Below are 25,079 nucleotides of genomic sequence, written 5' to 3'. Positions count from 1 at the left end.
TAACCCGTGTGCTAGTATATGCAGAGCAACTTGGCACAAAATTGTCCACGTTCTTAATGCACTTGGACAGCGAACCCGTGAGGTAACCGTTTAAGTGCTGTGAGAAACCGCCGACCAATTACAGAGCGTTCGAGTGTCTCAGGGTTTTAATCGTTTTTAAATGACAATTTATTCATTCTACTTGTAATTATACATAATAAAACTCATATATTCAGAATCAACGTTTATTGATCTACAAGAATATATGTTTTTAAGCCATAATAATGATCACTCAAGTTCCTTATTATTGAAAAAACTAAAACAACCATTCAGTGCGATGTCTCGTATTATGTATTGAGATTTTACAATACTCCTCAGCTCACGATGGAAATGACTTTGTGTGCTCAATTGTTTGTTTTTACGTAGAAACTATACAGCTGTACAAATTTCATGCTTCCAGGGCTTGTTTTCTAGAGTTTTTGCTGCTTAAGATAATTATCTATTTTATAGTTGAGCTTTATGATCTTTTCCCCGGTGATAAATCAGACACAAACTCCAATCAAAGTTAAATAAAGGACTTCTGTGTATTAATTGAATATTTTTAAAGCGATAATTTTTAGTGAAAAAACATCTAAATCAGTAAATAATTAAAAGGGCTTATCGTGATAGCGTCCTTAATTTTTTTCTGATATTCTGTGAAATGTAATGCACAAAAAAATCGAAATTTTAATACCTTTGAACGTAAAACCCATATTATTTTAACGTGGGGTTCTAAGTACCTCTTACCTACCTGTACGTGTACACATCCATAAAATATTTGTAAATCCGGTTGGAATACATTCCGCTCCATTTAAAATAATCCCTTACTACAGGGGAGGTTTTAAAACCACTTTGGGTAGTAATCTCATAAAGCTGTAATAAATATTCGCTCAGATGATTTCGATTGATGGCCGATTCGAATGTCCGGGTATATTCAAACCAATTAAGCGATCGATTTATTTCGTTCGAATCGAAAGTTTTCAGTCCTCACGGAAATGGACCGAATCGTTTGAACGCTTTGGCCTAAGGTCCATTTTCAATTACAGTCCCGTAATGTGGGGGGAACCCCCTCTCAAACCATAACTCGGAATATTCCGTTGCAATGCACAGGTGGCGCTATACAGAGTAATTGATTAAAAACCGTAGAGAATACAACCCACAACCAATTGATTGAAAAAGATAACGACCCCAATATTTGTTGTTTACTCCCTGCTCAACGTAGACCTTCTAACCTTCTAAGAAACAACAGGAGTCAAATAAAATAAAATGTTGAAAAAAAAATTTTAGAGTTTAAATAGACAGACAAACAACAACATAACGGGATAATATTCAGGCACAGGTGATGCTGACATGGAATTAGAGAACATTTAAAAAAATAATAATAATAATAATGAGTATAACCATTAAAATGTAATATTTAATCATTGAAGACAATATTAACGAATCTCAAACGAATCAGGTGCGACCGAATCTTTATCTGATTTTTCTGGTTCACATTTTTCGTTTTAGGGGCGGTAACATTATTTTTTGTTATTTGACTATTTCCTATAAAACTCAATCACGTGATGAAATTTCCGTGACATTTATGCACGTCATTTTTATTGTTTATTTGCAAAAACAGTATGAACCAGAACATTGCAATGAACATTGCACCAGAAACGTCTAAATTTATTCAATTTCCCCAAGTAGTACCGCTTTCAAAAATATATATCGACCTCGATCTCCCCCCATTCAGAAATTTCGCATCTTTATGTAACATTTCCTTTACGAAAGTGGAACGGGAGAAATAATAAATATGATGTACAATTCCGCACCGGGTGAATTTGTTCCTCGCGGGAAAAATTATAATCTTCAATAACTCACAGAGATCAAAATTTCACTTTCTATGCCTTAAACAGCCCGCGCAATGGCGGACCAGGAGGGTTGAAAAAATAATGCTGGCGTTTAATCAAAACAACCACCCGTAGTAATCTTCCCCTAAATGCGGAATATTTTCATTCAACTTGCATATATTTAAATGACAAGTTGAAAGCTGATTAATTGAATCTTGTCGAGTTTTTTATGCTGCGATTTGTAATTGAAAAGATAATTTTAATGAGTGCTTCCGAAGTTTTTTTGTGATGTGTAATTACAGTGGAATTTAAGAAGTTGTGATTACCTCCATGAGTAATGGGGTGTTGTCACAAACTATGGATACCGATAAAAATTTAAGGAATATTTAAATTTCGTTTTTCTATTTCTGATCATCGTCCGGAAAAACTTTAATTAAAATATTTTCGCTCATAATACTTATGAGAAAATACAAACTGGCCACTATGTCATTTTTATTTTAGTACAATATTTTACATTTCTTAGTACAATTTAGTAATTTTGGCCTCATTGGGTGGCTTACCCGTGCTGAGGTGGAAATCGCCACTGGCTGTTACCAACGTTGATCAGCGTCACGTCAACAACGCCGTTTTCACAAACTAAAACGAACTATGTATGTTGATTACTAATGTTGTTTTGCCGGCTAAAGAGAAACTTTACATTTTAAATAGTTATAACAAAATTATTAGTCCATATAAAAATTTCATCATTTTAATAATAGAAAAACAGAGAAAATACCCATCCTTGTGTAATCATGGCAGGGTATTGGCACGTGAAATTCACGCATTTTACAATACATTTATTTATTTTTTTTTATCATAAGACATACATATATATTTTTCTTTTAAAAGTTTTTTTTTATGTGTAATAATATTACCAGCGTAGGGAGTGTGGCAAACAATCGCTCAGGGAGTTGAAACATGACCTGCAACACTAATCCCAAGCTAAGGTGTGAGCTACTGTGCTCAGGCTGAATGACCTGGGAAACAGTGTCACGAATGGTGCCTCCGAGAAACAGGGTCGCATCTTGGAGTATTTAGACCTTACCCAAGCACCCAGGGCTCTGCTGGAGTGGACCCTCTATTTCCTTAGATACTCGTGGGACGAAATTGGACCATTGAAAACCCCCTCTTCCCTCGTGGGGCCTTCAGGGAACCACGGGGGAGTGGATTCCTCCGCCGTGGGGCCTTTAGAAAACCAAGAAGGAGTAGAGAGGAGAGATGATGCCACCTCCCTGAACTTTTCTCTTGAAGAGCTTTCAGGGAACCAAAAGGGAGTAAAGAGTAGAAATGAGGTTCTCTTCCCTTGTGGGGCCTTTAGGGAACCAAGGGGGAGTGGACTCTTCCCCCATGGGGCCTTCGGGGAACCAAGTAGGAGTGGAGAGGAGAAGGCAACTTGTGTGAACTCTTCCCTTAAGGGGCCTTCAGGGAACCAAAAAGCAGTAGATAGGAAAGATGAGGTTCTCTTACCAAGGAGGATAGGAGAGGAGATATGAGACCTGGAATGACACATTGTCGAACCAGAAGACATAGCCACATACAATGTCAACCCTGGTGAGCTTTATAAAAGGGACCAGGTGACTGTTAAAGGATTGAGGTAAAATAGGAGATAACACAATGGGCCTATGGCCTAAGTGCTCACGGGAACTATATGTAACCGTTTCCGCCCTTTAAATAAAATTTCAAAAAATTTACATATATTATTTTTAAATTAAAAAAATAAAACAGTGTATTTGTAAACCAGTTCTGCTGTGTTTATAAATAAATGTTTTTTTTAAATTGAATAATAATATTACTGAATACATAACTTAAAAGAAAAATCAAAAAGAGTTTTGCAAATTAAACTTGATAACAATAAATAAACAGTAATAAGTATATACACAATAATATAGAGTATTGTGACCTTTTTTTTTACTTATTATGCTGAATATAGACACGAGAAAAAAAGCGCGAGACGAGCCACGAATTACAGGAATGAAAACAAGTAACCCCAATCGGCGTTTCGTGCAATTTGCGGTTGCTTCGTTCCTTTCCCGTAAGTCGTCGGTTCAGGCCGGCAGTTCGCTTCGCTTGTTGACACGTACCCTTAGGCGACAGCCTGCACTATCTCTAATAATAAATAGTATAAAATAAAGTCCCCATCCGCGTCTGTCTGTTTGTGCGCTTAGTTCGTCTAAAGTACGCAACGGATTTCAATAGGGTTTTCACTATCATTTAGAGAATTTTTTCTGGAAGGTTTATATGTAAAATATGAAATTCGTATTTATTATGTTAATTTAAATAATTATCTTGTATGTTATAATAAATTCAAATGTATAATAAGTGCACATTATATTTGAAAAAAAGTAGATAGATAAACATAGATAAACGCACATGTGGCAGAACTAACTGGAATCAAACTTGTCCTATCCTTAGTCCAACATCCAAAATCAAATATCTTGGTGTATATATAGATCAATATTTTAAATGGAAAACACATATTTGTGAACTCATCAACAGGATCAGGAAATGTATTTATATATTTATAAGACTTAGAAATATTCTTAGACTAGAAAACCTAAAAAGAGTGTACGATGCGATTGTTCAATCTATATTACAATATGGTATTATTGGTTGGGGAGGAACATGTAATAAAATTTAGAACCCACTTAAAGTAGTTCAAAGATTGGTAATCAAAGTAATTTTGAAAAAACCGTAAAAATTTTCTACCGAAATTCTTTTTACAATTTTCAAAGTACCTACAGTAGACAAAATGTATCAAATATATATAGCGCATAGCGCTTGGGTCTCACCCGAGCGTCGCGTGTTCGATTCCTCGGCTGGCTAAGTCCTCCATCACAACACAAGCAACATTTTCGGCTTTCTGTGGTGGTAGTAGGAGATTTTCAAACATTGTTGGGTTATTCGTGACCCGGGAATGTTTGTCTTTCTTTTTAAAAAAAAAAAAAAAAAAATATTCAATTCTTCAAATTTACAAAGAAATACATTCAAAGACTCAAACTCAAACTTCAAACTTGCAATTCAATACATCAGCAAGATACCAGAAAACTATTAAAATCCCAAAATTTAACACTAAGCTCATTCAAAATACCTATCTTTATCTGGGCATAATTTATTTTAATAACCTTCCATTAAATTTAAAAAAATATCGAAAACATTCAGGAATTTCACCTTAAATTAAAAAATTACCTTAAACTATTATAAGTCCAAAATACGTTCACTACTTACATCTAGAAGTAATATTGTTTTAATCTTGTGTTGTTTCTTAATAATTTATTTACCTTAATACTAACATGTACATAATTGAACTAGAATTCCCTCACCAAACACAAGAGCATTGTCTCTTTATGGTGAGGAAAGGCTACTTTAATATCTATTGTTTTATATCTTGTCCTTTTTTTTTTTTCATTTATTAAATTTTTTTTCAAATATTAAATAAAAAAATTAAAAAATTAAAAAATTCGATGTTTATCCTAGAATTCACATCCTCAAAATTTTAGTCCAAATCATTCACAACCCCCAGCAACGCTGGATACACGTCAGCTAGTTGTAGATAAGGGAAAGGACACACATAATCAGGACGACCTACATATTAAATGGACGCAAGTGAAATCTTACATCTACCTTCCTTACAGCAAACCAAGATAGTAACTGTGTATCATTTAAACCGTCGAAGTTGTAGATTGGGATTGCGAGCGTTTGCGTTAGGATGAGAAGTTGAGTTCATAAGTACCTATTCTCTCCCATTAATATAATAATCACTATATTTTTATGTAGAAAAATTGCAAAGAAGATATGAATAAAAACATTTCAGAACACTAGGCACCATCTGCTATGCTATACAAAACTAAATGCAATATCAATCCAGCTGAAGCAGAACCAATTTATTTCATCAAATGTGTGTCTATCCGCACGAGATTAGTTCAACTCCAAAAGATGCTAAGGAAAGTGTCTGAAATATGATTTATTGATTCTGTCCTTTTGCTTCATCCTTCCTTCTCTTGCAATAACTCACTTTGTTCAAAATATACGCCAATAAATTATCTGGCTCCTTGATCATTTCCCTTTATACCATATTAATTTATATACCATACAGTGGAAATTGCTATAAGATCCTTAAAAGAGGGAAATTGTAAGGTGGGTTTGGTATGAGTTTCAGAAATGTATCAACAACAAAAAACTTCTGTCTTTTTAAAACTTTTGAGTAGTCAAATATTTCACTTCATAAATTCATCGCATCATAAATTCAGCACTTCATAAATTCATCACTTCATAAATTCATCACTTCAGAAATTCATCACTTCATAAATGTATCACTTCATAAATTCATCACTTCATAAATTCATCTTTTCATAAATTCATCACCTCATAAATCCATAATTTCATCACTAAATCACTTCACCCCCTCAGCCTTGAACACCTCGCTAAATCATTAGATTATGGCTTCATTACCACATGATTCCATTACTTTATCAATTCATAATAACATTATTGGGTACTTTCATGTTACATGCATATTTTTTTTTATTTAAAAAAAATGTATTTCATTAATTATAATTCAGTTACATGTAACAATGAACTATTTAGGTTAGGTTATTAAAAATATTTATTTTACTTTAATTTAAATTAAATAACAGTAAAGTACCTATTCTTCGTAATATAATAGACAATTCAGATACAGAGGGTACTGAAAACAGAAGTCCAAACACGACTACGCTTCCGTCAAAACCTCACATATAAACGATAATTTATTAAACTTCATTTACATAAATATCTACCTTCTTCCTTCCTGGTGGAAAGCACTCACGATGAGGAAATGTTTTTTTTCATCAAAAACAAAACATCTCTTGAAGATGACAAAAACAAGCTTAAACCTTGGCAAAGCATTATCTAAAGCTGCCAAGAAAACAAAAGTGCTAATCTGATAAACTTTTCCCCGGCGAACGAAACATTCTGTCGTAAATTAAAATCCGTCGCAATAATAATCGCTCTCACCAAACAAAACATTGTAATTTTCAAATTTCTCTTAGCCCGTTCCCGGCGCGTGTGTGTCACCAACTCGAAAAAGTTACAAATATTAAAGGATGACTTGAACATTTCATTGCGTTAGCTCGCCTAAAGTTCCCCGAGCCCCCTCCCACCCTCTCGTTATAACAATAACTACTCTTTTACCTATTTCGTAACAGGGATGAAGGGGTGAGATTTTCGCTTTACTTGAATATTGTGTTCGCGAATAATGGACCGAAATAAAGTATCCTGAATATTGGCTCTTGGCTGAAAATACTCGGGGAAATTTTTCAAAAACCCAAATATGGGCGGAAGGTTTGAGTAGGTACATAAAAAAACGAAACAGGAAAATATTTTTAGCGTTACATTAAAAACTCGCAAACAATGAGCTTAGGCGTCTTGAAAAATTTACAGCTTTTCTGTGTAAACTGACTATGTATATTGGTTATATATATTGGTTATTACCATATCGAAAAATTATAAACATACAAGGTTTTAGTAAAAAAAATGATGCGTAGAACAATAGAAAATATTAACTTGCCTATCTAATTATTGATGCGCAGAACAAAAAAAAATTAAGGTACCTATCTAATAATAATGATGCGTAGAACAAAGTAAAATATTAAGGTACCTATCTAATTATTGATGCGCAGAATAATATAAAATATTAAGATACCTACCTACTAAATTATTTTTCAACGAATTAAAAATCAAGAAAAAAAAATTCAATCGTTTAAAATAGTGGGTATACAGATTTATTCTGAACCGCCCCTAAAATATACGAAGCATTGAGCACCGATATAAAATCAACTAATAAGATATCCCGTTTTACTATAGGTGTTCAACGCTGAATATTCGAAAGGAGCGAGAATTATTTGAAGAATTTCTAAAGACTTTCTAAAACTATTTCAAAAAATTAATTATTGTATCTACATATTGTACATATTGTATCTTTACCTTTTTATTATTTTATTATTATTATTATTTTATTTTTTTCACATTGTATAATTTGTATGACAACCATAACACGGGCATTAGCCTAGTATGGTAGTTGAAAATTATAATACATAAAAATAAAATAAAAAACATAGAATTATTCTGGGAGACACCTTGTCATCTTGATCTAAGTTTTATACATTTTCACTAAGATAATTTTCCATTGACAGAGAGTTTTCTATTTTGTTTCTTATACTTTTTGTACAAAATGTGACAAATGTATTATTTATGTTGGAAATACGATTACATAATATTATTAGGTCGATTTATTATTCAAGAACCTATTATATGGTAAAAATTTACATCTTTCAGAAGAAGTAGTAAAAATTATCTCTTTTGAATTTATTTCTATGATGATAAATCTTCCTACAAAGAAACAAAAACCATCATAAACAACGTTAAAAGTTCTGGCTGGACTTTGGAAATATAAATTCGATAAAATAATTTTACACCCTAAATATAATAAGTGATATTTTAAGCGGTTCCATGATAACTCCTCACAGTGCCAATTCAACACACTTTTAAAAAGTGATTAGGTACTTAACCCAGTTAATAAAGTTTTTGTTTCATCACTTTCCATGACTTTATATAACTTTTTAAAGATGTGATGAATTATCATTGTGAGGATTTATCCGGTCACCATTTTTACATACCAAGACGAGGAAGGGATGTTATTTGCAATGGCAACACTACTGCCGCCGATCGAGCGATGTAGAAGACTGCTAGTACGTCAATTTGTGAATCATCAATAAACAGTTATATACAGATTATTACTTGACATTCTCCTGCATAATAAGATACCAAGTGCTACAATCCCTTTGTTGAAATGCATAACACAATGCACTATAACATCTTAGACGATATTCATAAATGCTTCTTTAGTATAGATTTATATATTTGTCTCAATGTATTGTTTTCTTTTATATTTTTCGTCTTTAACTGAGTTTTTAAAGCTTGTTCCATGAAATTGTGTATTCGGCATGCGGAGAGTCCGTATGCTAAGAGAGAGGCGAAGTATTATGTTTTCTGAGACAAGGACATACGAATGACATTACACAAGCTTTACACGAATCTAATCTGAACGGCTATACATGTCGATACGTTTAAATACGAGAAGCATCCGCAAGCAGTCTCAAGGAAATATCGCATAAGAAGCTTGTATGTTGTGTTATAATGCATTTTATATTGTATTCCAACATAAGAAAACTAAATTCCGCCTAAGAGACTTCCCATGAGATTAAAACTGAGGAAAGAAAGTCAGCAAAAATTTTCCATCTGCATCTAAACCGTTATATTAATATTATATAACCGTTCTCCCGTTCTGAATATAAAATGCTTGTCTGTCAGTAAGATGATATAGAAGACGCCCTATTAAGTGGTTTTATGGGAAAGTATACTTTATGATAAGGGAGATATGATTGGGTTTTCCATTTCATTGAATAATGTGATAAGCTATTATTTTCATGTGAACCAAATATTAAAATTGGTAGAACGCAATCAGGAAAATTGTTTCAGAGACGAAGTAATTACTTGATGATGCATTTCAGCAATGTGACTGCTGATGAATGAATGATTTCAAATGTGTTTCAACCACCAATTTTCTTAAAAAATAAACATGTATTGTAGGTTTTGTTTGTAATAGCATTCCGAGGTCTGGTGAATTTTCCGCTTTAGCATAATGCACTGTAGGTTTATGGAAATGAGAAAATTAACCGCCATATGGCAAATGCTGAGGGTTTATAAATATTTGCTAATGCTTTCGGGTTAGACTCTGAGTTTGCGTAAATACAAAGGAAAAACAACCGCTTGCGGGCGTTATTGACATATCTAATTTAAATATTAAAAAAAAGGTTTATTAATCTGTCAAGAATTTTAGAAGGATTTAATATATTCGCCATCGTACCGCTTTAATATTTGCGTACATATCAACCGTTATTAATTTCAAGTGAGTGGTTCTTATCAATAATTTCTCCTCTAGACACGTGACGATTCAACGTAAATTAATAGCGTGGGAGATTATCATTTAATCTCCGAGCTCATCCGACGGAAAACCATTTTCAATTGAAAGTTTTAATGCATTTTTTCTACGTCGCGAGTGAATATTTTTGCTCGAAAATAAACACATGTAAAAATATACACCATTTTCAATAAAATTATTACAATGAATTTCACAACGAATTATAAATTATAAGCATACATATTTCATATTTGTAGACTGCATTACAAAACTTGAGGTTGTAACGATTTTTCAAATATTCGGGACAATTCGAGTAAACAAAAATATATTATCAAAAAGAGAAGAAAAAAACAGAATGTACGTAATATTGTATGTAAGCAAATACCCCACAGTATTGATAATATGCCCAACTCCAGTAAAATACTGGCAGGATCACCAACGCTGGCCGCTAGAGGCGCTAGTATAGCTTGTGGACGTGGACATTCCTTTCAATGGCGACAAATTGAATTAATGTGGAAATTGGTGGTGGTGTTTAGCGCTTTCTAATTTGTATTTTGATCAATTTTGAAAAATACAAGCACAAAAAATGTCGACGAAGGTTCTGTGTGTGCAGTTTATGGATATAATTTTACAAAACAAAAATAAGTTTTTCAGGACGCCAAAAAAGGTTGATAAGTTAGTTGGTCGAATAAAATATAAGTTCTGTAAATTCAAACTAATAAAATGTTCTTGCACACACAGTAGATTGTACCATAAATTATATTTTTTCAATTTTAAAGCCAATTCAGCAAAGCTGTATTAGTTTTTTGTAGCATTACAAGCTCAATTTGAAGTAATAAAAATCATCATATATTTTAATGTTTAACACAAATTTCAATAATTGTTTCAGCTTAAAAAGCTGGGTTATAGCATGCACAAAAACGATTTAGACTAGATCTAGTAAATGTTAAAAAAGAAATCTTTATAACACGTATGTTAAATGTTTTTGTCACCAAAAATTGTTCGGTCAGGATAAGTATTATCTAGATAGGTAACAATTATTATCTAGATAGGTACAATGTTGTATTTGTAAAAAAAGTTTTTGTACGAACCAAACTATTTATTCATATTCCGTATCTATGCGCAAACCAACTTGAAAGAAAACTTTAACTTGAAACCAACTTTGTCAAAAACTTGAAAAAAAAAATCCTAAAATAATTCAATTAGCGCCATCTTTAAACGAGCAGTTTACGAATAATTTTACGTTTACACAAAATAATGTAAGAAAGACAACCACGCCCAACAACTCTTGCCGCTAGGAGGCGCTAGTGTAGCACACTGTTTTCATTTGAATATTTCATTATTGTTACTGTCTATTGTGGAAGTTATAAAGTATAAATTTAGGCATCGTAATCACTTTTGAAGTTTGAGATATTATTAATTATTATTGTGTATTTGATATAAGTCAGTGATAATTGTTTGACTGAAATAATACTGCTTCAGAAGAACGGGAAAATATATATTCTTCTATACGGGAAAATAGATCCTGATAAAAAAGTGACATGACAAGTATTTGTATGAACACGTGTTCCGCCGTCCTCATAAAACATTCTCTTTTTATTGATGCTCTATTAGGAACTCTTTCAATTCATTCGTTATAGGCCTGCAAGCCCGTCTTTAACGGTAAGACGAATAATTTGATTTGTAATAAATTAACAGTATTTCATATCAGTAAGTTTTCTCCGTGTATGAAGATAATAATAATATTAGAATGATTTTTTTCTAAATCATCTCAAGTACCATCAGAAACAATTATATTGTGTTTGTTACCGAAACAAAACAAAATAAAAAACTCCTTAATATCATTAATTGATTTACACCTGAACGGATATGTTGTTATCCTCATATTCTCCTTCGTCGTGTAGATAAACGGTATATTTATTTACGAATACGGTGCTCGGGAAAGCTATTTATATGCGGGCGCAGTGAAAAGTTCACCAAGCGGAAAATTACACGACTAGCTATTGAATAGAAAACTCCTTTCAGTGAGCCCTGAAACTTTCAGCCGTTGAAGAAGGTTCTGTTTGACACCTGAAATTTGACGGCCGCTTCCTTGTCGGGAGAAATACGGGACGTGTTCTAAGTAAGGGTTATTTTATAAATAAGGGATGATAGGGTTCGAGCTCTAAGAAGGATTGAATGTTTAATCTCGCCTTTTTAAGTCTTAAACCCGTGTATTGCGAATAATCGTCAGATGTCAAATTAATGTTTGGCAAAATGGAGCGCATTAGATTTCTTTCTTACTATTGCATGCGCAATTGAATCAAAAAGTTTGTAAAGTAAACCATTATTATACTAAAATAATATATTATATAAATTATTGTTAAGTTATCGATGTGATGCATTAGCTGACTGTTTCGACAATTATTTTACTCAGACATTTATTGTATTCTTTATAAAATAATTATATTCAAATTTACCCGCAAATAAGGAATTCCAATCATTTTTTTGCTACGAATCCTTCTAACTTCTAGTAATAATTTTCAAAGGTAGACATTTTTCAAAACCCGCCAAAATGATCTAAAACTGACGGGGTACGCGTGACGCCATACGTACCTCTATAATTTTGTCATCAGTACGGTCAATCTTACTCGGAACGAAAAAAAACCAACTTTAAATAGTTTGGAAGATTTCTAAAAAAACTTTAAAAAATGTTGATCTTAAACAAAAATTTTTTTAAGCCTTAATATATTTCACTTAAGTTCCTTGTCACAAGGTTAAAGGTAATGGAAGACAACATGAAGGTTTGAAGTACCTGGCTATTTAGGTATGGCCACTTAATGAAGCACAAACCATTTCAATAAAGGTTTCAATAACAGAGGTCTCTCACCAGCCAATCATTTTTGACATAAAGATAAAACGCAATAAAGTAACTCGATTTGAATTTATTCAACCAGAAAATTAATAATAATCGTTCACAGCTAAAGTTTCCATAGTGAACCATTAAATCCGTGACTTCACAAAGTTTCATTTAACAGCAAATCTATTAGCTTTTAGATCACCCCTTCTAAATAGCTTTCATTATACTTGAAGATTTACATTGCCTTCCCTGTAGGAGGACGAAAATCAATGTCCGCCGCGTGAAACTACTGTTGGGAGAATGTTGGATCTCCGGCTATCCAAACCTCGGTCATATTAATTAACATCTGCTACAAAGTTTCATGTTGCTGCTTCAAACTTATATCATCAGGTACACCAAGTGGTCCCCTCTATTGATTCCTGAGAGCTGCTGACAGGGGCGCGCGATGACTTTTCATCACTTCGCAAAATTTGGTATAATTCGATCAAAGGGTGAAGGATGGTTTGGAGTTTTTTTAATGTGAATATCGCACAAAAGTCCCACATGCTCCCAACCGCCTGGAGCCAGTCACATCCCCGATTGGGGCATGTTGTGAAACTCAAGCTAGTCGGAAGGAATAGGAGATGGATGTGTAGTCTCGCAAATTATCATGAATACCCACGTTTGAACAACGCTATTTAATTATTCAAACTTACTTTGGAGATCGGTTGTTGATTGATAAAACAATAATCGCTGTAAGAAAATACAAATTTTTAAAAAATTTAAAAAATTGTAAAATTCACAGCACGCCACTGCATGTTGAGGATATAATGAGACTACACCACAGAGTAAACACGAAGCCACAAGTTATGAAAATAAATTGTAGCAATAAATTCTCCAGGCGTTGCAAGGAATTCATGTTTATGGCTAATTCGACGTCTTGCAATGCGATGCTTTTCTCTGTGGCTGGTAGAAGATACAACATGACTTTTTTATATAACCACACATTATTAATTGCCTGAATTATGGCATCCTAAATATAAGAAAACTTTACGAGACGTGATCAATACCTTACTACACGTTAGAGATTCTTTCTTACCAAGTTATATTCTATTTGATATATATTTTACCTTTGTTAAATGAGGGTAAAATGACGACTTAGTAAGAATTAGATACAATAGTTTATATAAATTTTCCTAAGACGATAATAGAAGCGAATCATTAGTAGGTCGGAGAAAGCAAACAACAAAATCATGCAATCAACTCGTGTTTAACATTTAATTCAGGAAACCTGTATTTTACGCGAACGGTTCAATTGTAATCATCGCCGCCAAAAGTCATTAATCACTCCGAATAATAATCATTCCGCTACTAGTTAGAATTTCGTCCTGCGGCCTCGAAATAATCAAGGATCAAAACAAATTCAACCCCTGCACCAACCCTCTTGCTTCACCCTTCCCCACCCTTCCTTACTTGCAATTTATCCAAATTCCTCCCCAATCCACCCAACAGGGAACAGGGAACTACCGGCTCACTACCCCTCGCGCGCAAGGGAAGGCTGTGCTTTTGAAAACAGAGGGATGTGAATCCTGCTAGGTGCTAAAAGGCAAACTTTTATGGGTGGGCTTTACAAGTGCGTATGAAATTTAGTTGAATGGATTTAAAGCGCAGTTTGGAGTTTTTACCGCAAATTACAAAGGCTTAATGAATGCGATGCGTATGCGCGAGCTTTGAGCTGGGTTTGTTTTATGAATATGAAAATACGTTTTTGATGGAAACATATTTGTTAGCGAGAGTTTTCTTTTACGCTATTAGGCAGTTCTGTGCAAAATCACGAAACACACAACGTGGAAATAAAGGGATTTGTTTTAAATTTTTCAGTTATAGGCGTAACATACGGAACGTTCGTTGCGAGTATTTATCGTTTAATAACAGAATCGTTTTTGAAGTGAAACTTCTTTACGCGCGTCATGCAATTTCGAGGACCGGAGTAAAACCGACTCATGACCGAAACGAAAATGCGGGTACCCCCACCACCGATTAAAGTTCATTTGATCTAGTCAAAGTTTTGAAGTAACATATAAATGCTTCTTAGCTCATCCCGACAACTGGCGTTGGTGGTGTAATGGTCAGCATAGTTGCCTTCCAAGCAGTTGATCCGAGTTCGATTCTCGGCCATCGCACATTATTTTTTTGTTTTTAACGCCTTTTTCATTCAATATCTTATTTTTTAGTAGGTCAGAACATTTTTTAAAAGAAAATAATATTGCAAAATAATAAAAACACTTATCTCACTGTGAAACTTCTAGTTTCAGCTGATGCTTGGCGTGGCGCAGTTCGCTGGTGTCTGAGAGAGAGGAAAGAAGAGAAGAGAGAGAACGTTCGTGAGCGGCTCCCCCACCTCAACAAGGTTTCACTTCAAAAATGCCACAGCCGAGAATCGAACCTCGCTTAACTGATTGAAAGCCAACCACGCTGAGCACCAACTGTAAGCAAAGCCGCATAAATTGATTATATTATGTAGGTTCTGAAAATATGAGAGCTTGTTATGTTTTATAATGTTACCTACATCACACCCAAAATATAATATATTTTTAAAAATAATGTACAATGTACAGAAATAGAATCCCACACAAGATCGCGTAGTGCGCTCTAGCGAACGGATATTTTATCAGAGGGAGATAGTTTTAATTTTTTTTTCTGTAAATTATTACATATTATCAAAATAAATAAATTAATTAAATAAATGTAATACAATTATCATAATATACGGATTAGATAATAATTTTAATCCAACACAATAACGCAAAGCGCGCTCTAGCGGAGTAATGTTTTATCACAGTGAGATAAGTGTTTTTATTATTTTGCAATATTATTTTCTTTTAAAAAATGTTCTGACCTACTAAAAAATAAGATATTGAATGAAAAAGGCGTTAAAAACAAAAAAATAATGTGCGATGGCCGAGAATCGAACTCGGATCAACTGCTTGGAAGGCAACTATGCTGACCATTACACCACCAACGCCAGTTGTCGGGATGAGCTAAGAAGCATTTATATGTTACTTCAAAACTTTGACTAGATCAAATGAACTTTAATCGGTGGTGGGGGTACCCGCATTTTCGTTTCGGTCATGAGTCGGTTTTACTCCGGTCCTCGAAATTACATGACGCGCGTAAAGAAGTTTCACTTCAAAAAAATTAAAATATTAACAATCAAAACCTGAAAGTTCTTAACAATATCTAGCGAACTGTTAAAAACAAATAATGTCTTTAAGATCCATTGAGCTTATTATAACACACACATAATACTCGTATGTACTCGTAGATGTCTTTCATCCGTAACGGTTCCATGAACACAGTGACAATTCAACATACTTTTAAAAAGTTATATAAAGTCATTAGAAACGATGAATTTTTTTTTTAATCTAACCTAACCTAACCTAACTTAACCTACTTAACCCGGTTAATAAAGTTTTTGTTTCATCACTTTCCATGACTTTATATAACTTTTTAAAGATGTGATAAATTATCATTGTGATGATTTATCCAGTCACCATGCGTAACATACATAAAAATATTGAAGAGGACAATTTTAACAAATCTTCAATGAAAAATAAACAAAAATTTAAAGGTAACGGTTGCAATTGGAAATCGAACACAGAACCTCTCTTTTACCGGGACAACATTCTACCAACTGAGCTATTGAGACATAATTATTTTTATCGGTCACAAACTCCAATCCAAGATTTACCAAGATTATCATCAATTATTTCCCATATTTTTTAGTTCTACCCGAATAGGTTTGCAACGTAGATAGTGTCTAGGCTATACCTATCCGATTTTAATTTTTATGAGACATCGGTTGACATTTCTGTTTGTCTTGTCTAGAATGAATAAGACCGGGGTTCTACGTTCGATGTCTTATCTATTTTCTATTTCATGTTTCAGCGATGTTTATTAAGCTTCGGTATGAAATGTATTATGAATATCAAAATAGCAAAACCTCTTCCGACTAAATTTTTCGTGGCAAACTCGAGCACAATATTATGAAGGGTTAAAAAACATTTCACTCTTCGTATTCCTGAATAAAAAAACACTCTCCTAAATACCTCTGGGAGATGACTCGCCAACTTCTCACCGACCATATTAAATAGATTTGTAAGGAAGCAGTTTGGAGGCTGTAATATATCACGAAAAGGCTTTTCATGCTTTGCTTGTACGCTGCTCACGTTTTAATTGGCAGCAGGCATGGAGAGGCGTATGAGGGTAAGGGAACAGGGGCGCAGGAAGCTCAGGGGGTGTTTACGTGCCCCGAGACCCGGCAAAACCTCCCCCAAACTTGGCAAGCCATCAAGTTGCGCCCCTCTACTCTGTCACTTTGCGTCTCTTTTGCTGTTTATTTATGTGGTTGTCGACTACGTTATGCAAAGGAAAATAAAAGGCACGTGCAATTTTTTAGAGGACACTTTATATTTATTTTAATATACCAACCATTCCTGAAGAGAGATACTTCATGGAGAAAATATTATGATGATTGTAAATGTTGACTAATGGCTCAAGATTTATGATGAAAATACGATTTAATTTTTTAATTCGAAAATACTTCACAAAAATGTATTGACATGTACATAGGTACTATTTTTTTATAAACCTAGTTACTAACCAGTGGCGGTCCGTGACTTTTCAGTGAGCTAGGGTGGTGAGATTGAAAATTATATATAATAATATATCATTAGGGAATGATTTATTTTTACTTTGTTTTAAACCACTTCATTGAGTTATACAGTTTTTTCTTTTTTCAGCGACATGGTTATTACAATTATTAGGCACCTTTAGACTACAAAGCTAGGCACTTGCCCGTGATGTGGTAGTTGCACTTAACCTTCTTCAGGACAATGGAAATATAAACTATATTAAATACAGAGGACAATTACAAGGTAAATAAACTAAGGAGAAAACATGTGTGAGAGAAAGAGAGCATCAAAGACAGGCTGGTGGAGGGGTAGGTAGAGGGGCAGGAAAAGGGTGGAGGTTACATAGGGACAAAGGGAAATACTTTAAAATTGGACTGTAGGTTAATTATAACTGTTTATTTAAAAATGGGCAGTTATTTCTAATGCTTTTAAATTATTAAAACGTATTCCAATTTTATTTTTATGTATTATTTGGTAATGTTCGGTAAATTCTGAAAAACCCGTAGTTGTCAAACACTTTGTGTTATTAAACTTTGTGTTGTTAAACTATTATTCGAATATTTACGTTACGCGCAGTGTTACCTATAAAGATTGCCGGGCAATAGGTGCAATTGAGTTTGTAAATGCTAGAGTGGCTTAATGTATCTTCTTTGTCTTTACAATAAATGAAATGCTTAACTAAGTTATTATTAGTATAGAAGGCCGACCTTATTTCTGAAAAAAGTTCAAAGAAAGATAATTTACTCTTTCAGTTTGGGAAAAGCAACATCTCCAAACTGATTTTAATTTTTGGTCTTAATTTTGAAAAAAAAAATTCAATCTTACCACTCTAGCTCACTGAATAGTCAATGACCGCCACTGGTTATTACCTAGGTTTTGTTTGAAGCTTATCATAAAAAGCATATCTTAATTCAAAATAATAACGAATCCCGTAATTCCCAAATTTCCAGAATCCTATTTCGTAATGAAATAGGATTCTGAAAAAACTGAGCAGAATATAATTTGCATTTTATTTGATTTTATTCCGGGAAATAAATATACTGTTTATGAGATATGAAGTCATGTTAACAAAGGCAATAACTTAATCCATTGTTTACTTTGGAAATCAGGTCGGGGGTTTAGGATCACAGGGGCCTATCTACAAAAACATTGTTTTTAGATAAAAGCAAATAAAGATTGGCATGCTCATATGCCCAATTGGATCTCTATAGGGCTGTATGTACGACATAGAGCTTCGTGTCACTAATAAATATGATTATGGCATTACCGAAACCAAGCTTAACTCAAAACACCAGTGTGATCCTAAGTTCCCGGCTATTGTTTACAAAACCATTTAGTATAGTAGAAATAATCAGTATATTTGTTTGTTGCAATAACGAAAAGATAACGCAGACCTTTATAAACATACTATAAATCAAATCCCAAGCTATAAATGCATTAACTCTGTTATTGGGTTCCAAAAAGCCCAGGTAGACAAATTTTCGAAATTTATGATGCATACATGATAAAACCGCTGATAAAACATTAAACAGTGTAGATTTTACAAAATATCACGAAATTGGATTACAATTTCCTGAAACAGCTTTTAAGCTGTACAAAACAGGTAATTAGTTTTTCCCATCGTACCGGGTAAAATGCCTAAACTTTCTACGTTCTAAAGCTTCGATACACGACCTGTTTGAAAAGCAATTTTTCCCAGGAAGGACGCTCCGTTAATTGAGTCGCTAACTAGGTGGGGTCGGGCAGTAATTTGTGTCATGCAGACATAAAATACCCTAAAGGTGTCTCCTACGTACAAAATATAATCAACACCTGGAAGGACAGATAATAACGATGCTAATAAATCCTTACTACGAAACTAACAACACATAATATGCGCCGGCTCTCAACAAAGGATCTCAACCCATGTAGTGGGTAATGTATTGATTAAATATTTTTTTATGGGAAAAATTATAAAAGACCAAGATTAAGCTGAGGTTTGTCTAATGTTGTTGGTTTTTCCTAATCCTAGCTATAAAACGGAAATCAGTGTACTTACAGCATAAGGCTTTGAACAATGAGCCTGGTGTTATTCACGGCGTTTCACACTAGAATTTTGATGTCGACGTATGCTTCTCGTTTTCATTCCCACAATTGAAAACATTTCTTGGCTCTCCTGAACCATTACTATGACAAAAGTAGATATTAGTTAAGCCAGCGATATTTTTATTGATATATCCTATTATTTGTGATCAACCGTATAGCCCTATTCCTTTTTGTCGATCACAATATAAATCTGAGTGCAATTTCACAATTTTCGAGTAACACGAAGCAGTAAGAAATACCATTGCTAAACTTCAGAAGTCAACTTATTTATTACTAGCTGACGTGTACCCAGCATTGCTGGGGGTTATCCTTGGGCGAAAGATTATACACTTGTGGACTTAGATATAGGCGTTTTAAATATATACAATTCCGTAGTACATTATTTTGATGTATCTCATAAGGCTTAGCCAGCGTTAGTAATGTAAGCTCCCGAAAGTATATTTTACGACTTGATTACAAAACATTGACTTTTTTATACATTCTATAAATATAATATGCATGCATTTATATATTCGTATAAACCTTCCGGAAGAAATTCTATAAACCCTATCAACATTCGTTGCGTAGTTTAGAAGAACTAAGAGAACAAACAGACAGACACGAACAGCGACTTTATTTTATAGTATTTAGAGAAGAGTTATACGAGATCTTACAAAATCTTTCGCTTATTTTATCCAATATACTACATTTCTATTACCTGCCCCAAGGCAGGGGACGCATCACAGAAGTCCGGAGATGACTTATTTAGAAAGGAGATTATACTTTTAGTTTTTTACAACAAAAAAGTTGTAAGTTTACATTTTTTCTATCATCAAAATACAAGCCTAGGTCTTATGGAAAATAAGAAGAAATTTCTCATTTTTGTTGTTTGTTTTTGGGGTGTTATGCCGTGTTGCGCAAACTCCTTTAGACGACGTTTCGGACAGCGTTGCAGTGTCCATCATCAGGGCAGATCCGGTAGATTCGAAGATGTGTTTATTTTGGTTGTCGAGTTTGTGCTTATTTGTTTGTGGCCTGGGCCCGTCCAAGTGCGAAATGCCAACGGAAGTGGCGACATCTTGTGGCGAATTCTGAAAGCACAGCAAGCAATTCGCCACAAGATGTCGCCACTTCCGTTGGCATTTCGCACTTGGACGGGCCCAGGCCACAAACAAATAAGCACAAACTCGACAACCAAAACTTACACATCTTCGGATCTACCGGATCTGCCCTGATGATGGACACTGCAACGCTGTCCGAAACGTCGGCTAAAGAAGGAGTTAGCGCAACACGGCATAACACCGGATTAAACACCCCAAAAACAAACAACAAAAATGCTTTTGGCCGTGAGAATCTAAAAACTTACCAATTTCTCATTTTCTCATTTCTCGTTCCAATACCAACTAAAAAGACAAAATTACAAGTAAACCCATCTAGTTTGTTAGTAGTTTCTATCAACTAACAACACTACTTCTCAGAACGAGGCTAGGGGCAAAATTTCCACCTGATATCACTTCCAGAGCCGAGATTTTCTTTAAAAGGCAATTAAAATAGATGGTAGAAGTAACAAGCTGAACATTTTCCGAACAAAACTCCGAGCAACGATAGTTGCCTGTTGAGGGCTAATATTTTTGTTGCAAAAGTTTCTACTTTAGACAATAATAATATGTTTTCAAGGTTAGCAAGTTTTCTAAAGTGGGTGATTAAAATGGATTCTACCAGTAATAAAAAACTAAACCTCCCTTTCGGTGATTAGAAGGAGTTGCCGGTATCATTAGAGTCTTACTTTAAACAGAAATTGGCTAATATAACACTATAACGAGAAAAAATAATACATAGTTTAATATTTATATGTATACACTTTTAAACTTTTCATGAAAAATGTTAATGTCCAAACAAAAAGTTTACATAAATTTCTTATTGTTGTGCAGTTTACAAAACGTTCGTATAAGAACACCTTTATAGTAATAATTATTTCTCCGCGCTCGGTCAGCTGTTCTATAAATTACATTTTTTTTTATCTTACCATAATGTTTCCAAATGAATAACCGCAGTTACTACTGGCATAAACCTGATGCCACTCAGACACACGTATTACGATGTTCGAAAGAAAAGTTACAATTACACCCGAAAATAATTGTAATTTTTTTTGTAATTAGAACTTCTTTATTTAAAAACTTTATTAGCATGGATGCATGGTTTAAATAAAATTTTAAAATGACATATGAAGTATCTATTTATTCATGTACGCCCGTCGGCTTTTACACGAAACAAGTAAAAATTAGTGCATTCAAATTAACATAATAATATAATATATTTATTCCAAGCTTCATGAAGAGGATTTGCAATTCAAATATGTACAGCAACAAAATAAGATAGGAACAAAATGAAAGAATGCAACTCACATAAATACAACCACAACCAAAAAAAGAGAGAAAAAAGGTATTAATACCTGCCAGGAGCAAATAACAAAAATTAACATATAAGTTAAATACTTACATAAAAAAGTAAGTTATAGATTATTTAATATAATAATGTAGCGAAACAAAATTTTATAAATTTCTGTTTTAAATTTTAGTATGAACTAAAATATCAACGGAACTGAATTTATTTTCGAGCCTATGTAGCCTTTGGAGGGAAATAATAAGATAGTTGGTTTTAGATGAATGAACAAAGAACAACTCAGGAAGCCTCGTTTTACGAATTGATACTCGGGACGTTGTTAAGTCAGGTGCATCCATTAAGCCGTTAACTAATTCGAATAAAAGTACCGAATTGCTCGTAGTTCTTTCGTAAGATAAGTCAGTTAAATCAAGTAATTTAATGTAATTAACCTAATGAAATTGGTCAGTGGGTGTGGATAGTTTGTAATTGATGAACCTTAAAAAATTGTGTCGAACTCTTTCAATTCGAATTGGATTTGCTTTATAGTATGGATATGGCAATAAAGTGATGTATTGTAATGTACATAATTTCAATTTTATGAGTGAGTTCTAATTTTTCGTTGTCGTGATAGTTCTGGACACCCTATTTTGAGCACCAAGTTGACATGAATTTAGTCCAAAACCAATGACAACCATAATACGATACCAACCTGTTACAGTTACTGGCTCAGGGGACATGTAACAATGAATAATATTGTCATAAAAGCGACTCCAACTGTAGGAAGTAAGAACTCAATTAATTCACCTCCCACGCGAGTAGGTATTTTATGCGAGTGCCGGTGAACAAACACAGGTGGCGCGCTACTAACCTTTAATTACTCTTTTCACAATAATTAATACCGATAAAACTCACACAATTATAACGAAAGAATTTTTATTAACACATTTAGCTGTAAATTATATGTTGTTTTTTATTACAGAATTTAAAGGTAGTTTTCTACCAAAAACACAAAACAATTGAAAGACCACCTAAATATATTTTTTAGAATGTTTATGAGTTTGTATATCCGATGTCAAACTCAAAGGTCTGATACAAACAAAGGAACGCCACATACAAAATTTGAAATTATTCAATTTACTCATACATTTACTCGTTTATTTATTCACTAGCTGTAACCCGTCGTTGCTGTGGCTCAATCTGTCTGTGCAGATAGAGAAACAATTGTAATAGCGCGTCTTGCTTTTACGTCCAACAGTTGGCGCTGTTTTTTTTTAAAGGCATATTTTTACCTGTCACAGGTAAAATCTATACAATTTAAATAAAAACACACACGTAATCGAATGCAACGTTGTGACTAATTTTTAAAGCAATCGGTGAAAACTTAAGGAGATTTAAAATTTTGAAAAAACGAACATTTGCATTTTAATTTATGTAGATGGATTTGTGCCTCCGTTAAAGGTTTTTTTTAATTGATACAATAAGTTTACATATTTTAAAACATTATTTTGTAATGTGGTCATCACTGGGTGCTGAGGTAACCATTTTACAATTTAATAAAATTTAAAAAAACTGGTATGAAATACATATTGAAGTATATATTGTAATTGTATTGTGTATTACGTACATTCATTTTTATAATGTAGCCTTCTTTGTTGTTTTTTTATCTTTTAATTTTGTATCTGTAAATTTACAAAATTTTTATAAAAACTCATAATATAGTATAAGTGATATAAACATATTTTAAATTATTGTACAAGTAAAAAAAAGTGAAATTTAATATTATGTATTTACATAATATAAGTAATATCAATATACATTTTGATTTACATTTTCAGAGTTATATTTTCTAATAATATAAATAAGTAACACTACATGAAAAAAAACCGTATTAACCTTGTAAGTATTTATAAATAATTTCCTTGCCAAACTGTTTATTTAAAAAGAAAAAACTTTTTTTACTAACTGAAAACTTTCAACATCTTGGAAGAGACCTAATAACCCCATTAAGTTTTTTCTTATAACATTTTGATTTTTGTAAATCTACTTTGTTATAGAAAATACCTACCCAAATAAATACTTAATGAAAAACAAAATGGTATACAGGCCGAAAGAATACTACTCATATACAACATATTATTATTATTTAAGTGGGTGTGTAAAATATTAAAATTAATATAAAAGCGTATGAGTAAAACACCAAGAGATTTAAAGAATACTGTTACTGTTGAATTACAAAAGATATTGTAAAGATTAGGTATTTTTTAGTGGTATCCACTCAAATATTTAGGTTTTATAAACCCTTTGGTGGTGTGTTCTAACAATGTAAAAAATATGCGCTCAATATAATAAAAAGAAAATTCAAAAAGTAAATTGACCCCGACGTGATTTGAACACGCAACCTTCTGATCTGGAGTCAGACGCGCTACCGTTGCGCCACGGAGTCGTTGTCGGTAAGCGACAAATTTAAGTTTTAAGTAGAGCGAGTTCAGCGGAACCGGCCTATCAAGCAAGCTAGAACACAATCGATCGGATTATAAATATCTACCTACCATTCGATAGGTAGGAAAAAAATTTCAATACGTTTTTTAAAATTATCTTGATGAAATATGAATGTTCATTGTTTTAGTATTTCTTATAAAACTGTTTTTGAATCTTTTCAAATAAATTTCAATGAGAACCAATAACGAACAAAGTACCTTGCTAATCAATGGTTTTTCTTCATTTAAAATTGAATAGGGAATACAGATTGCTAATCATCATTTTTTTCTTCAAACTTTATAGAATGTATGGCCGTATTATAGAGAATAAATACGGAGGGAGTCTATTAAAATTAATTTTAATTTTAGGTAATAATTAATATTTATTAATATATTAATAAATATTTTCTAATGATAATAAGCGTCAGTTATTTATTGGATAATTTGTATAGCGCCGCTTTTGTGAGATATCTGGGACTATCAAAATAATGGTATGTTTTTTTAATTAGATAAATATGTAGTTAAGATACATTTGAGGTTTTCTTCACTCTAAATAATAAATAGCATATTCGCTTCACAAAAAAATTGTGCATATATTTTTAAAAAATATTGAAATTAAAATGTTCATAACCACCTATGGCAACACTGATTTTGGAAGAATTTTACTCGTTCAAATGTAAAGTTGTGATCAATTACCAAGTTTGCTAATTAGGAAAAATGGCGTAACGCATTTTCAGAAACATTTTTCATTTCCCCAAAGTCCGATTTTTACCACAAACTCGTGGTTTCTATTTT

The 25,079-nt window shown here is 33.1% G+C and overlaps 1 non-coding gene across 1 annotated transcript; it reads right to left on the bottom strand.

The window, feature by feature from the left end:
* Positions 1–24,178: 24,178 nt before the first annotated feature.
* TRNAW-CCA (transfer RNA tryptophan (anticodon CCA)) lies at positions 24,179–24,250 on the bottom strand. The gene has a single exon. It is a non-coding gene; the product is annotated as a tRNA-Trp (tRNA).
* Positions 24,251–25,079: the final 829 nt, after the last annotated feature.

The sequence above is a fragment of the Hesperophylax consimilis genome, chromosome 3 (assembly GCF_061612785.1).
Source record: "Hesperophylax consimilis isolate HC1 chromosome 3, BYU_Hcon_1.0, whole genome shotgun sequence".
In the NCBI taxonomy this organism is placed as follows: Eukaryota; Metazoa; Arthropoda; class Insecta; order Trichoptera; family Limnephilidae; genus Hesperophylax; species Hesperophylax consimilis.
This window is presented reverse-complemented; position numbering and strand designations above follow the sequence as displayed.